General features: G+C 56.0%; 1 long non-coding RNA gene across 1 annotated transcript in view; it reads right to left on the bottom strand.

Moving 5' to 3' along the window:
• Positions 1-11,693, bottom strand: part of LOC145527781 (uncharacterized) — a 78,585-nt gene extending 66,892 nt beyond the window's left edge. The window contains exons 1-2 of the long non-coding RNA XR_014069863.1: positions 11,582-11,693; positions 3,945-4,056 (exon numbers count right to left, since the gene is read on the bottom strand). This is a non-coding gene — a long non-coding RNA (uncharacterized LOC145527781). The remainder of the gene's footprint in view (positions 1-3,944; positions 4,057-11,581) is intronic.
• Positions 11,694-16,723: the final 5,030 nt, after the last annotated feature.

Below are 16,723 nucleotides of genomic sequence, written 5' to 3'. Positions count from 1 at the left end.
GAAACCCAGAGATTCCCTTGGGAAGTTTTGGGGAAGGGACCTCAGCACAAACCCCAGGAGATGATGTCACCTGCCGGCAACAGAACCCAACAGAACCCGCAACCCAGCTATCCAGGCCTCCAGAGCGGAGAGGAGCCCCCAGCCAGATCACTTGCTGCCAAGATGTTCTGCTGTTTGCCCCTGCCCAGAGGCTGGGGCCTCAGGAGTGCTCACAGGCAGTGTGCGCGGGCACCCTGTCGACGTTGGCTCAGGGCACCCCCGAGAGGCCTCTGGCCCTTTGCCCGGAGAAACAGAAAGGTAACACGGGGAGCCCCAGGCCGGGCCAGGCCACCTCTCCCATGCCACCCGGAAACACCGGGTCCTTTGCCTGTGTGTGTGGATGCGGGTTTCTCGGGGTGTGTCTCCCTCAAGGAAGCCCAGGCGGATGTGGGGTCAGAAGCCTGCGGACAAGTTGTGTCCACACCCCAGGGGAGAGCAGGCTGGGCGGGATGGGGAGAGTGTGGGCAGCGGCAGCCGCCCAGGCTGACCTCACACCCTCAGGTGGGTCTCTTTCCTCCCGGGTGGGGATCTGAGCAGACACACATCTCTGACCCTTCTGGGAAGAGAAGTTCGAGCAGGCAGAAGCAGCGGCTCCACTGCCCAGGCCCAGCTCGGAAAACTCCCAGCACGGCTGGCTGACGGTCACTGTCGTTGCAGAGCTTCCCACGTGATGAGGCCGAGGACGGGGACACCCCATCCACCTCCCGGAGGGAGGGGTCGGAGCACCACCCCCCCGCCCGTGAGGCCCAGTGCAGGCTCCAGGTGAGCGTGCCCACGGAGGCATCAGCCCCACCGGGGGAGAAGCGGAGGCGGGGAAGACCTGCTGCCGAGACACCGCCCAGGATACACCCGGCGGCCCAGTCTGAGGCTGCCACGGAGCTCAGCACACCCGCCTCCGACCCAGAGTCCCGAGAACCCCAGCCTCTGAGGCAGCAGGAGGACCTGGAGCCCAGCACGCCAGAGCACAGAGGTGAGGACGCTGGGGCTGGTGCACGGGAGTGTGTGGGGAGGGGGTGCTGAGCTACACAGGGACGAGACCCGAAAGCTGCTGCTGGGCCTGCAGCAAGCGCTGGCCTCACCCCCCCACAACCGGCCCCCCATCTTGCACACTTCAGTCCCAAAAGACATCCGACGCTGGGTATTCTTTGGGAACCTCTTGGAAGCTTTCTGTCCCGGGATACGCACATGCCAAGGCTGGCCTGTGGGCAAACTTTGCTTCTCCCCCAGCTCTAGCACTGGCCTCCAACTGGAACCAGGCTCCACTTCCCAGACCTGTCCCTACACAGGTGGTGGCTCCAGGTGCAGGACCCAGGGATCCACCGAGGGCAGATGGAGAACCGAGACTTGCCCTCGCAGAGACACCAGGCCAGCTGGGTACTGGCCAGCACACCGGGCAGATCGGATCTCCATGCCTGCAGGACCCCCAGTCCCAGGCACTGATGTCCCACCCCCTCAGCGAGAACCTCCACCTCCACGTGCACCTGTACCTGCTCGGGCTCTGGCAGGAGAACCCGAGGCAGAGGAGGAGTCACCGCCTCGGCAGGGAGAGCCTGCCCTGGCTCCCGCGCAACACCCAGATGCCCACGATGACTCACCCACCCCTGCAGGGAGAACGAGCCCCCGCTCTGGACAGAGACCCAGAGCCCTTGCCGGAAACACCACGTCCAGGGGAGCGGTCGGCTCTGCAGCCTCCATCCCTGTGTGCTCACCGTGGACGCCGGCAACTCGGTCTGCCCCCAGGGGGCATGGGGTTCCTTTCCCCTGAACTGCTTTGCATTTGGTTTGTTTCCACCTTTCTGGTGATGTTTTCTTTTTTGTATGGTTTCCTGGATTTTTGTTGGTTAAGTTGGGATTAGGAAACCTTTTCATCATTGTTGCAATTTGGGAACACTGTTGTGTAACTCTGGTGATACTGTGTTACCATCACCACTTTGTAGTTTCACACCCGTTTGATCTTTATGCCCCACCCCCCCCAACAAAGCCTGGATCCAAGGCAAGCACGCCCTGTTCATCCCTTCCCCCGATCCTGAACACAATTTCATCTTTTCTTTGTGCATTCCTTCCTATATTCTTGGTGTCCCCAATCAATGACTCTCAGTGAAATGACTGAAGGAGTGTTTTTCGGACTCTCCACCTACTGTAAGACTCCATTGGAGAGTTCGCATTTTTCTGTCATTTGAACTAGCCGTTGATATCTGAAAGGACGTACAGCGTCCTTTCAAGATACCATGTGCCAAACGAAGCCCTTTTGGCAACTGCCATCATTATCTCCAGGCAGGCATTGCTGCTTGAAGGGTGACATCTCAGCCAGAAGGCAGAGGCTGAGCTCGTCTTGTTGCACCAGCTCCCAAAAGAAGCCAAGAAAGGCAGCTGGAACAACAAACCACCCCAACGCCCAGGAAAGCGTTCTTCATGACAGAAGGCTAGAAAATGACCCCACATCCTTGTGGCCCAGAACCCCTCTAGAAAATCACTGTTCCATAAAAAAGAGAAACACATGGGAAGTTCCAAGGAGAGGCAATGCCCATGGCCAGTGTACTCGAGAGACGGCCTGACCGCTCCGGGCAAGACACGCACCGACGGAACCCCTTGGGAAACAGCAGTGATAGTCCTCACCGTCGTAAGGGTTTCCTCTGGGGACAACCTGCCCTAGGTACCACACGAGGGAGCAGACCGGCTTCTCTTCCTCTGCCCCCACACCATTCACTCATGAAGGCAGCTCAGGTGTTCTCATGCCCTGCCTGCCTGCCTGCCTGGCTCATCCGTGAGCTGTGACCACCTCCAGGGCAGGACTCCACCTTCTCCTCTCTGTGTACCGTGAAACTGCACACAGTGGGATTTCAGAAGCTCAGGAGACTTGAGCCATCCCCACTCGAGCCAGAACCCTCCCCAGGAAGGAAAACAGCTGTGGAGTCATTTTGGCCCCAGCACTGGTTCCGAAAGCCTGGCGGCTCCTACAGCCTCTACGGTGTGAAGAGGGAGGTCCCTTTTGACAGAGCTTTCCGGCTGTCAGATCGAAGCTGTTGTTTCACTGTCAGCTGTGTCTCTTCCGTTGCAGCCAGGTGGGCCACGCTGCTCCAAAGGAGCTCACAAGCTGAGTTTCAAGGGAGGACAGGGATGGCTACAACGTGCTGCAAACTGAGTGAGGGTCCCCACAATCCTCAGCAAAGGTCTGTGGTGTGCAAGTGGGGAGTAGAGGGCCCCCAAGTTCCAAAGGAAGGGAGGTACTCGGGAGCTAAAGCCCTTGGCTGCTGTGGTAGCAGCTGCGGATGGCAGCTCGTCCACAGTGCACTTCGAATGAGGTCATATGAGCGGGACTCTGGAAATGGCTCCGAAATCGAGAGAAAGGGGTCAGGGTATGTGGGAATCCGGCGGGGGTGGGGGGTGGATGAAGGAAGGTGTCCTTCCTCTCTCCAGTGCAATTTGGTTTGGTGAGTCTCAAAGCTACCAGATGGCACTTCCCAAGTCAGGCCCCCGCAGGAATCAGGGTGGGCTGCGTGCCTCGGCCCCTGCCACAGGGACAAGCCACACCAGTGGCCTCCCTGAGCTCCAATGGCCGGATCTGGGGGTTCTGTCTGGGTGCACACCTCCTTGCTGTGGCCAAGTTCCCCCCTTCTCTGAGCACCAGCTTCATCCTCTCGAATGAGGACATCGATTGCTACCTTGGCACGTTACTCTCTTCATCCTCTGAAGACTCATTAGGCTTATCCTACAATTACTAGCTGGCCCAAAGAGATATCTCCTGAATCCAGATTAAGCTGGAGTCTCCCAGGCTCATCTGGCATGTCTTCCCTGAAGTCTGCCAAAACCCACACCCTTGCATTTCCAGGGACTCCCCTTAGCCAGCTGGGCAGAAAACCCAGCATGCTTCAAACAAGCTGACAGACAAGCGGGAGAGGACTCACGGGCAGACGGCTTCCCTCAGGTCTCGGGTGGAGCTCTGGGACCACAGCAGCAACGGGCCATCCCAGCCCCTGGGCTCAGCAGCGCCCTCATTCTCAGGCCGGCGGCTCTGCCCTGAGGGGAGCAGGAAGGTCACCAACTGCCGCAGGCGGACCTCACGCCCCTCCCACTGCTGCAGCCTGACCTCCCCCGGCCCCAGCCCTGCCCCTACCCCAGCAGGACGACAGCTCGTCTTCCCCTGGCTTCCAACGTGAGGCCCGGCCCTGGGCCCCGATTGGGCACTGCCCCAGCCCGGAGCCAATCACAGTGGCCAGGGAGGTGGAACGCACCGATTGGCCAGGGCCAGGTCATGTGACCATACTCCCCAGGAAACTCAAATATTACCAACGTTCCCTAAGAAACCAATGAACAAAATTATCCAGTAAAGGCAAACCGTGCTTTTTAATGAGGCCAATGTCACAGAAAAAAAAAAAATGCTTCACAATGAACTGCTCAAGGAAGCTACTAAATAAACTTTCAGAAAAGTTGAGTAGTTTTTTTTTTTTTAATAGGGTGACGGAGAGCTATCCCTTTCCCATCTATGTGAATTTAGGTTTAAACTAGATTTCCCTTGGCTATTATATAAGACAAAAAAACCCACATCACCCCCTTTCACTCCCCCCCACCCCCAAAAAGTGTTTTAATCTATTGAATTTTTGTGTCCTCAGTTGTGTCTGATTCATGGCAACCCACGAACTCTACACAGCCAGGCTCTTCTGTCCATGGAATTCAGGGCAATTTTTTCTGTCCCAGTAAATGCCCACCCTGGGTGATCCAAAGGCAAGGGCTCAGAGGCTCCTGAGAGACTAACTCCTTTCAGCTGAGCACAGAGCTGGCTCCTCACTGGGATGCCTGGGGCCTGGGGCTCCCAGAGGGGAGAGCAGCACTCGCCCCACCGTGCGGTCACTGCTGGAAGTGCAGGCTGCTCCTCACTCCCCCTTGACTGTGTCCCTGAGGGCAGAACAGTGTGAATCGAATCAAGGTGGAAATGCAAACTCCAATGCAACCAAACTTCCCACAAGGTCTCCAAAGCCACTCAGGAACAGGGAATTGGAAACTGCAGGGGATGACATGAATGGAGATGGAGACTTGACACCTTACACCGAGTTCACTTCCAGTTATCCCTAGACAAACTTTCCATGAAAACTTGTCACAAATCTAGAAGAACAACGAGCAGAAACCGGATACGTGCTTTGAGTCTTCACACACAAAACTGAAAGGCAGTCCACACACACACAAAAAAAACCCAGAGAATACAGTGGATTTTGCAAAATCAAAGATATCTACTGTGGGAAAGACCTCATGACAAAAGCAAAAGACAGGTCATACATCGCGAGACGAATGAGTGGAAACACAAAGCTTATCAAGGATGTGTCTCCAAACAGACAAAGAACACCAACACAACAAGCCTGTGAAAACTAGGGAAAGGTCTGAAGGGACACCAGACTGAGGAAGACACACACAGAGTATCCCGGATGATGTCCAGCACTGAGGGCCTGAAGAAACAACAGTCTAGTTGCACCCCCTCAGGCCTGTGTGACCGTGGATGAGGCCTCTGTTTCCCGGTGGCTCTGAGAGATGGACAGGGAGGAAGGGGAAGAGAAGTCACTTGCATTTCTAATACTCACAGCAAAGTCTTCCAATGAGAAGGGAATTATCACCCCCACTGACAATGCCATTCACTGAAGTGATACCCACAAGTCCATCTACCCCAGAAGGGAAGGATGGACCTGTTCTCACAAAACGGCGAGAGATGGAAGAAGGAAGATCAAGCCCACACCAATCACTGGAAAGAGAGGCTGTGCTCAGGGCTGGAAAGAATTCCTATTGGGAAAATGATGTCACAGCCCCACAAGGCAATCCACAGCTTCGATGCTATTCCTCCCAAAATGCCAATGCATTTTCGCACCGAACAAAGAATTGCAAAAGGGGTACGGAAACAGAAAAGAGCCTAAATTGTCAACACAATCCGACGAAAAAGCCCCGATACGGACATCCAAGGTTGTGTGAAAGGCAATTAGACGACCAAACTAGGATCCTCAGGAGAGTATCGGAGAAGGCAATGGCGACCCACTCCAGTACTCTTGCCTGGAAAATGTCCTGGACGGAGGAGCCTGGTAGGCTGCAGGCCATGGGGTCACGCAGAGTCAGACACGGCTGAAGTGACTTAGCCGCAGCAGCAGCAGCAGGGCAGTATGCTATTGGGAATACAACAACACACACAGATCCAGATCGATGGAATAAAGTTGAGGGTCCAGAAACAAACCCCAGCATCCATGGTCAACTCATCTCTGACACAGAAGGGGAGAATATCCAAATGGGAACAAGAAAGCCTCTTCAATCAATGTCCATGGGAAAACCAGACAGCTACATCTGAAGAACGCTATTGGTTTTGATCTCATACCACCTCAATATAGGGGGAAAACCTCACCCTAAAGACTGATGTCATGAGATAGCTAGAAAGAAGCGTAGGTCAAAGGCTCCTTAACATCAGAGTCTCCTTGCCATTTGCTGGGCGGAGGTCGAAATGGGTCTCTTCAAGTAAGGGAAAGAGGTAAACGAAGTACACCAATGGGTTTCCATCCAATGGAACCTCTTCACAACAGAGAAGCTAAGCATTCACAAATGCAAAAGATAGGAAACGGAACATGAGAGACTCCTTGCAAGTGGTGTATCTGAGAAGGGGTTCATATGGAAAGAGACGAAGAATGCACAGCACTCAGATTCCAAGAAACACCACCACCACCCTTGACCCTTCCCCCATGACCAACTCCGACCTAAAGCCTTTCTCTCCCTCTAACCTATCCCTAAAACATAACCCTCATCTAATCATATCCATGTGCATCCCTAGCATCCATCCATCCACACACGAGAGAGAAAGAGGAAGACACAGGCGGAATTGAGAAAGGAAAAGAGAGGGACACAGCCAGAGAGAGACACGGAACCAAAGAGAGGAAAGGAGTCGATGGTCCAGACTTTTCCTCAATCTGTCTCGAAGGTAGAAGCAATGACAGCGCCCATCCACCCCAGAAGGGGGAAAAGGACGGAAGGTTTGGAGAGGAAAAGACAAGAACGCAGGGGGCCATTAGAAGCTCAGCCACCCGCAGAAGCCGAGCTGGGACACTTGAACAGAATCTCAATGGAAACAGAGGACCAGAAAGTTGGCTACTCTTTTCTATAAGAGAGGGAGACCTTCGAGTCTTCCTTTCGGTCCTCCAACTTGGATGCGGGGTCTCAAAACAGTCAGGAGGGGGAGTGCCTTTTCCTGGGTACCACGGCGCATCCAGGCCTCGTTCTGCCCCATTCTGTGCTGTGTCAGCCCTGGATGGAATCTTTCTTTCTGAAGTCTCAGCGCACAAGCTCCACGTGATATCGGCCCCAGGTGGAAAGGCATGGAGCTGCTCGTAGGCCGACAGACCTAGGAAGCAGATGGGAGAATGACCACCACTCTGCAGATGGAGAGACTGGGGAAACCCTGAGGGGCATATGCTTGTCCAGGGCCACACCACTTATGAGAAGAAGGAGCCTGGTCTGAGAGCAGCGGGGTCCTCGGAGCTCAGGCCCTGGCTGCACCCAGGCCTCCCCAGGGCTGTGGGCTGGGCTGTGTGGGTGTCACTGTGCCTGCGCATGGCCTAAGGGGGGTGGTCGAGCAGTCAGAAACCCAGAGATTCCCTTGGGAAGTTTTGGGGAAGGGACCTCAGCACGAACCCCAGGAGATGATGTCACCTGCCGGCAACAGAACCCAACAGAACCCGCAACCCGGCTATCCAGGCCTCCAGAGTGGAGAGGAGCCCCCAGCCAGATCACTTGCTGCCAAGATGTTCTGCTGTTTGCCCCTGCCCAGAGGCTGGGGCCTCAGGAGTGCTCACAGGCAGTGTGCGCGGGCACCCTGTCGACGTTGGCTCAGGGCACCCCCGAGAGGCCTCTGGCCCTTTGCCCGGAGAAACAGAAAGGTAACACGGGGAGCCCCAGGCCGGGCCAGGCCACCTCTCCCATGCCACCCGGAAACACCGGGTCCTTTGCCTGTGTGTGTGGATGCGGGTTTCTCGGGGTGTGTCTCCCTCAAGGAAGCCCAGGCGGATGTGGGGTCAGAAGCCTGCGGACAAGTTGTGTCCACACCCCAGGGGAGAGCAGGCTGGGCGGGATGGGGAGAGTGTGGGCAGCGGCGGCCGCCCAGGCTGACCACACACCCTCAGGTGGGTCTCTTTCCTCCCGGGTGGGGATCTGAGCAGAAACACGTCTCTGACCCTTCTGGGAAGAGAAGTTCGAGCAGGCAGAAGCAGCGGCTCCACTGCCCAGGCCCAGCTCGGAAAACTCCCAGCACGGCTGGCTGACGGTCACTGTCGTTGCAGAGCTTCCCACGTGATGAGGCCGAGGACGGGGACACCCCATCCACCTCCCGGAGGGAGGGGTCGGAGCACCACCACCCCGCCCGTGAGGCCCAGTGCAGGCTCCAGGTGAGCGTGCCCACGGAGGCATCAGCCCCACCGGGGGAGAAGCGGAGGTGGGGAAGACCTGCTGCCGAGACACCGCCCAGGATACACCCGGCGGCCCAGTCTGAGGCTGCCACGGAGCTCAGCACACCCGCCTCCGACCCAGAGTCCCGAGAACCCCGGCCTCTGAGGCAGCAGGAGGACCTGGAGCCCAGCACGCCAGAGCACAGAGGTGAGGACGCTGGGGCTGGTGCACGGGAGTGTGTGGGGAGGGGGTGCTGAGCTACACAGGGACGAGACCCGAAAGCTGCTGCTGGGCCTGCAGCAAGCGCTGGCCTCACCCCCTCACAACCGGCCCCCCATCTTGCACACTTCAGTCCCAAAAGACATCCGACGCTGGGTATTCTTTGGGAACCTCTTGGAAGCTTTCTGTCCCGGGATACGCACATGCCAAGGCTGGCCTGTGGGCAAACTTTGCTTCTCCCCCAGCTCTAGCACTGGCCTCCAACTGGAACCAGGCTCCACTTCCCAGACCTGTCCCTACACAGGTGGTGGCTCCAGGTGCAGGACCCAGGGATCCACCGAGGGCAGATGGAGAACCGAGACTTGCCCTCGCAGAGACACCAGGCCAGCTGGGTACTGGCCAGCACACCGGGCAGATCGGATCTCCGTGCCTGCAGGACCCCCAGTCCCAGGCACTGATGTCCCACCCCCTCAGCGAGAACCTCCACCTCCACGTGCACCTCTACCTGCTCGGGCTCTGGCAGGAGAACCCGAGGCAGAGGAGGAGTCACCGCCTCGGCAGGGAGAGCCTGCCCTGGCTCCCGCGCAACACCCAGATGCCCACGATGACTCACCCACCCCTGCAGGGAGAACGAGCCCCCGCTCTGGACAGAGACCCAGAGCCCTTGCCGGAAACACCACGTCCAGGGGAGCGGTCGGCTCTGCAGCCTCCATCCCTGTGTGCTCACCGTGGACGCCGGCAACTCGGTCTGCCCCCAGGGGACATGGGGTTCCTTTCCCCTGAACTGCTTTGCATTTGGTTTGTTTCCACCTTTCTGGTGATGTTTTCTTTTTTGTATGGTTTCCTGGATTTTTGTTGGTTAAGTTGGGATTAGGAAACCTTTTCATCATTGTTGCAATTTGGGAACACTGTTGTGTAACTCTGGTGATACTGTGTTACCATCACCACTTTGTAGTTTCACACCCGTTTGATCTTTATGCCCCACCCCCCCCAACAAAGCCTGGATTCAAGGCAAGCACGCCCTGTTCATCCCTTCCCCCGATCCTGAACACAATTTCATCTTTTCTTTGTGCATTCCTTCCTATATTCTTGGTGTCCCCAATCAATGACTCTCAGTGAAATGACTGAAGGAGTGTTTTTCGGACTCTCCACCTACTGTAAGACTCCATTGGAGAGTTCGCATTTTTCTGTCATTTGAACTAGCCGTTGATATCTGAAAGGACGTACAGCGTCCTTTCAAGATACCATGTGCCAAACGAAGCCCTTTTGGCAACTGCCATCATTATCTCCAGGCAGGCATTGCTGCTTGAAGGGTGACATCTCAGCCAGAAGGCAGAGGCTGAGCTCGTCTTGTTGCACCAGCTCCCAAAAGAAGCCAAGAAAGGCAGCTGGAACAACAAACCACCCCAACGCCCAGGAAAGCGTTCTTCATGACAGAAGGCTAGAAAATGACCCCACATCCTTGTGGCCCAGAACCCCTCTAGAAAATCACTGTTCCATAAAAAAGAGAAACACATGGGAAGTTCCAAGGAGAGGCAATGCCCATGGCCAGTGTACTCGAGAGACGGCCTGACCGCTCCGGGCAAGACACGCACCGACGGAACCCCTTGGGAAACAGCAGTGATAGTCCTCACCGTCGTAAGGGTTTCCTCTGGGGACAACCTGCCCTAGGTACCACACGAGGGAGCAGACCGGCTTCTCTTCCTCTGCCCCCACACCATTCACTCATGAAGGCAGCTCAGGTGTTCTCATGCCCTGCCTGCCTGCCTGCCTGGCTCATCCGTGAGCTGTGACCACCTCCAGGGCAGGACTCCACCTTCTCCTCTCTGTGTACCGTGAAACTGCACACAGTGGGATTTCAGAAGCTCAGGAGACTTGAGCCATCCCCACTCGAGCCAGAACCCTCCCCAGGAAGGAAAACAGCTGTGGAGTCATTTTGGCCCCAGCACTGGTTCCGAAAGCCTGGCGGCTCCTACAGCCTCTACGGTGTGAAGAGGGAGGTCCCTTTTGACAGAGCTTTCCGGCTGTCAGATCGAAGCTGTTGTTTCACTGTCAGCTGTGTCTCTTCCGTTGCAGCCAGGTGGGCCACGCTGCTCCAAAGGAGCTCACAAGCTGAGTTTCAAGGGAGGACAGGGATGGCTACAACGTGCTGCAAACTGAGTGAGGGTCCCCACAATCCTCAGCAAAGGTCTGTGGTGTGCAAGTGGGGAGTAGAGGGCCCCCAAGTTCCAAAGGAAGGGAGGTACTCGGGAGCTAAAGCCCTTGGCTGCTGTGGTAGCAGCTGCGGATGGCAGCTCGTCCACAGTGCACTTTGAATGAGGTCATATGAGCGGGACTCTGGAAATGGCTCCGAAATCGAGAGAAAGGGGTCAGGGTATGTGGGAATCCGGCGGGGGTGGGGGGTGGATGAAGGAAGGTGTCCTTCCTCTCTCCAGTGCAATTTGGTTTGGTGAGTCTCAAAGCTACCAGATGGCACTTCCCAAGTCAGGCCCCCGCAGGAATCAGGGTGGGCTGCGTGCCTCGGCCCCTGCCACAGGGACAAGCCACACCAGTGGCCTCCCTGAGCTCCAATGGCCGGATCTGGGGGTTCTGTCTGGGTGCACACCTCCTTGCTGTGGCCAAGTTCCCCCCTTCTCTGAGCACCAGCTTCATCCTCTCGAATGAGGACATCGATTGCTACCTTGGCACGTTACTCTCTTCATCCTCTGAAGACTCATTAGGCTTATCCTACAATTACTAGCTGGCCCAAAGAGATATCTCCTGAATCCAGATTAAGCTGGAGTCTCCCAGGCTCATCTGGCATGTCTTCCCTGAAGTCTGCCAAAACCCACACCCTTGCATTTCCAGGGACTCCCCTTAGCCAGCTGGGCAGAAAACCCAGCATGCTTCAAACAAGCTGACAGACAAGCGGGAGAGGACTCACGGGCAGACGGCTTCCCTCAGGTCTCGGGTGGAGCTCTGGGACCACAGCAGCAACGGGCCATCCCAGCCCCTGGGCTCAGCAGCGCCCTCATTCTCAGGCCGGCGGCTCTGCCCTGAGGGGAGCAGGAAGGTCACCAACTGCCGCAGGCGGACCTCACGCCTCTCCCACTGCTGCAGCCTGACCTCCCCCGACCCCAGCCCTGCCCCTACCCCAGCAGGACGACAGCTCGTCTTCCCCTGGCTTCCAACGTGAGGCCCGCCCTGGGCCCCGATTGGGCACTGCCCCAGCCCGGAGCCAATCACAGTGGCCAGGGAGGTGGAACGCACCGATTGGCCAGGGCCAGGTCATGTGACCATACTCCCCAGGAAACTCAAATATTACCAACGTTCCCTAAGAAACCAATGAACAAAATTATCCAGTAAAGGCAAACCGTGCTTTTTAATGAGGCCAATGTCACAGAAAAAAAAAAAAAAGCTTCACAATGAACTGCTCAAGGAAGCTACTAAATAAACTTTCAGAAAAGTTGAGTATTTTTTTTTTTTTAATAGGGTGACGGAGAGCTATCCCTTTCCCATCTATGTGAATTTAGGTTTAAACTAGATTTCCCTTGGCTATTACATAAGACAAAAAAACCCACATCACCCCCTTTCACTCCCCCCCACCCCCAAAAAGTGTTTTAATCTATTGAATTTTTGTGTCCTCAGTTGTGTCTGATTCATGGCAACCCACGAACTCTACACAGCCAGGCTCTTCTGTCCATGGAATTCAGGGCAATTTTTTCTGTCCCAGTAAATGCCCACCCTGGGTGATCCAAAGGCAAGGGCTCAGAGGCTCCTGAGAGACTAACTCCTTTCAGCTGAGCACAGAGCTGGCTCCTCACTGGGATGCCTGGGGCCTGGGGCTCCCAGAGGGGAGAGCAGCACTCGCCCCACCGTGCGGTCACTGCTGGAAGTGCAGGCTGCTCCTCACTCCCCCTTGACTGTGTCCCTGAGGGCAGAACAGTGTGAATCGAATCAAGGTGGAAATGCAAACTCCAATGCAACCAAACTTCCCACAAGGTCTCCAAAGCCACTCAGGAACAGGGAATTGGAAACTGCAGGGGATGACATGAATGGAGATGGAGACTTGACACCTTACACCGAGTTCACTTCCAGTTATCCCTAGACAAACTTTCCATGAAAACTTGTCACAAATCTAGAAGAACAACGAACAGAAACCGGACACGTGCTTTGAGTCTTCACACACAAAACTAAAAGGCAGTCCACACACACACAAAAAAAACCCAGAGAATACAGTGGACTTTGCAAAATCAAAGATATCTACTGTGGGAAAGACCTCATGACAAAAGCAAAAGACAGGTCATACATCGCGAGACGAATGAGTGGAAACACAAAGCTTATCAAGGATGTGTCTCCAAACAGACAAAGAACACCAACACAACAAGCCTGTGAAAACTAGGGAAAGGTCTGAAGGGACACCAGACTGAGGAAGACACACACAGAGTATCCCGGATGATGTCCAGCACTGAGGGCCTGAAGAAACAACAGTCTAGTTGCACCCCCTCAGGCCTGTGTGACCGTGGATGAGGCCTCTGTTTCCCGGTGGCTCTGAGAGATGGACAGGGAGGAAGGGGAAGAGAAGTCACTTGCATTTCTAATACTCACAGCAAAGTCTTCCAATGAGAAGGGAATTATCACCCCCACTGACAATGCCATTCACTGAAGTGATACCCACGAGTCCATCTACCCCAGAAGGGAAGGATGGACCTGTTCTCACAAAACGGCGAGAGATGGAAGAAGGAAGATCAAGCCCACACCAATCACTGGAAAGAGAGGCTGTGCTCAGGGCTGGAAAGAATTCCTATTGGGAAAATGATGTCACAGCCCCACAAGGCAATCCACAGCTTCGATGCTATTCCTCCCAAAATGCCAATGCATTTTCGCACCGAACAAAGAATTGCAAAAGGGGTACGGAAACAGAAAAGAGCCTAAATTGTCAACACAATCCGACGAAAAAGCCCCGATACGGACATCCAAGGTTGTGTGAAAGGCAATTAGACGACCAAACTAGGATCCTCAGGAGAGTATCGGAGAAGGCAATGGCGACCCACTCCAGTACTCTTGCCTGGAAAATGTCCTGGACGGAGGAGCCTGGTAGGCTGCAGGCCATGGGGTCACGCAGAGTCAGACACGACTGAAGTGACTTAGCCGCAGCAGCAGCAGCAGGGCAGTATGCTATTGGGAATACAACAACACACACAGATCCGGATCGATGGAATAAAGTTGAGGGTCCAGAAACAAACCCCAGCATCCATGGTCAACTCATCTCTGACACAGAAGGGGAGAATATCCAAATGGGAACAAGAAAGCCTCTTCAATCAATGTCCATGGGAAAACCAGACAGCTACATCTGAAGAACGCTATTGGTTTTGATCTCATACCACCTCAATATAGGGGGAAAACCTCACCCTAAAGACTGATGTCATGAGATAGCTAGAAAGAAGCGTAGGTCAAAGGCTCCTTAACATCAGAGTCTCCTTGCCATTTGCTGGGCGGAGGTCGAAATGGGTCTCTTCAAGTAAGGGAAAGAGGTAAACGAAGTACACCAATGGGTTTCCATCCAATGGAACCTCTTCACAACAGAGAAGCTAAGCATTCACAAATGCGAAAGATAGGAAACGGAACATGAGAGACTCCTTGCAAGTGGTGTATCTGAGAAGGGGTTCATATGGAAAGAGACGAAGAATGCACAGCACTCAGATTCCAAGAAACACCACCACCACCCTTGACCCTTCCCCCATGACCAACTCCGACCTAAAGCCTTTCTCTCCCTCTAACCTATCCCTAAAACATAACCCTCATCTAATCATATCCATGTGCATCCCTAGCATCCATCCATCCACACACGAGAGAGAAAGAGGAAGACACAGGCGGAACTGAGAAAGGAAAAGAGAGGGACACAGCCAGAGAGAGACACGGAACCAAAGAGAGGAAAGGAGTCGATGGTCCAGACTTTTCCTCAATCTGTCTCGAAGGTAGAAGCAATGACAGCGCCCATCCACCCCAGAAGGGGGAAAAGGACGGAAGGTTTGGAGAGGAAAAGACAAGAACGCAGGGAGCCATTAGAAGCTCAGCCACCCGCAGAAGCCGAGCTGGGACACTTGAACAGAATCTCAATGGAAACAGAGGACCAGAAAGTTGGCTACTCTTTTCTATAAGAGAGGGAGACCTTCGAGTCTTCCTTTCGGTCCTCCAACTTGGATGCGGGGTCTCAAAACAGTCAGGAGGGGGAGTGCCTTTTCCTGGGTACCACGGCGCATCCAGGCCTCGTTCTGCCCCATTCTGTGCTGTGTCAGCCCTGGATGGAATCTTTCTTTCTGAAGTCTCAGCGCACAAGCTCCACGTGATATCGGCCCCAGGTGGAAAGGCATGGAGCTGCTCGTAGGCCGACAGACCTAGGAAGCAGATGGGAGAATGACCACCACTCTGCAGATGGAGAGACTGGGGAAACCCTGAGGGGCATATGCTTGTCCAGGGCCACACCACTTATGAGAAGAAGGAGCCTGGTCTGAGAGCAGCGGGATCCTCGGAGCTAAAGGCCCTGGCTGCACCCAGGCCTCCCCAGGGCTGTGGGCTGGGCTGTGTGGGTGTCACTGTGCCTGCGCATGGCCTAAGGGGGGTGGTCGAGCAGTCAGAAACCCAGAGATTCCCTTGGGAAGTTTTGGGGAAGGGACCTCAGCACGAACCCCAGGAGATGATGTCACCTGCCGGCAACAGAACCCAACACAACCCGCAACCCGGCTATCCAGGCCTCCAGAGCGGAGAGGAGCCCCCAGCCAGATCACTTGCTGCCAAGATGTTCTGCTGTTTGCCCCTGCCCAGAGGCTGGGGCCTCAGGAGTGCTCACAGGCAGTGTGCGCGGGCACCCTGTCGACGTTGGCTCAGGGCACCCCCGAGAGGCCTCTGGCCCTTTGCCCGGAGAAACAGAAAGGTAACACGGGGAGCACCAGGCCGGACCAGGCCACCTCTCCCATGCCACCCGGAAACACCGGGTCCTTTGCCTGTGTGTGTGGATGCGGGTTTCTCGGGGTGTGTCTCCCTCAAGGAAGCCCAGGCGGATGTGGGGTCAGAAGCCTGCGGACAAGTTGTGTCCACACCCCAGGGGAGAGCAGGCTGGGCGGGATGGGGAGAGTGCGGGCAGCGGCGGCCGCCCAGGCTGACCTCACACCCTCAGGTGGGTCTCTTTCCTCCCGGGTGGGGATCTGAGCAGACACACATCTCTGACCCTTCTGGGAAGAGAAGTTCGAGCAGGCAGAAGCAGCGGCTCCACTGCCCAGGCCCAGCTCGGAAAACTCCCAGCACGGCTGGCTGACGGTCACTGTCGTTGCAGAGCTTCCCACGTGATGAGGCCGAGGACGGGGACACCCCATCCACCTCCCGGAGGGAGGGGTCGGAGCACCACCCCCCCGCCCGTGAGGCCCAGTGCAGGCTCCAGGTGAGCGTGCCCACGGAGGCATCAGCCCCACCGGGGGAGAAGCGGAGGCGGGGAAGACCTGCTGCCGAGACACCGCCCAGGATACACCCGGCGGCCCAGTCTGAGACTGCCACGGAGCTCAGCACACCCGGCTCCGACCCAGAGTCCCGAGAACCCCGGCCTCTGAGGCAGCAGGAGGACCTGGAGCCCAGCACGCCAGAGCACAGAGGTGAGGACGCTGGGGCTGGTGCACGGGAGTGTGTGGGGAGGGGGTGCTGAGCTACACAGGGACGAGACCCGAAAGCTGCTGCTGGGCCTGCAGCAAGCGCTGGCCTCACCCCCCCACAACCGGCCCCCCATCTTGCACACTTCAGTCCCAAAAGACATCCGACGCTTGGTATTCTTTGGGAACCTCTTGGAAGCTTTCTGTCCCGGGATACGCACATGCCAAGGCTGGCCTGTGGGCAAACTTTGCTTCTCCCCCAGCTCTAGCACTGGCCTCCAACTGGAACCAGGCTCCACTTCCCAGACCTGTCCCTACACAGGTGGTGGCTCCAGGTGCAGGACCCAGGGATCCACCGAGGGCAGATGGAGAACGGAGACTTGCCCTCGCAGAGACACCAGGCCAGCTGGGTACTGGCCAGCACACCGGGCAGATCGGATCTCCGT

Source organism: Giraffa tippelskirchi, chromosome 11, assembly GCF_054371585.1.
Source record: "Giraffa tippelskirchi isolate mGirTip1 chromosome 11, T2T-mGirTip1v1.2.pri, whole genome shotgun sequence".
NCBI lineage: Eukaryota > Metazoa > Chordata > Mammalia > Artiodactyla > Giraffidae > Giraffa > Giraffa tippelskirchi.
The sequence above is the reverse complement of the archived record's forward strand: the minus strand, read 5'-3'. Positions and strand labels throughout refer to the sequence as shown.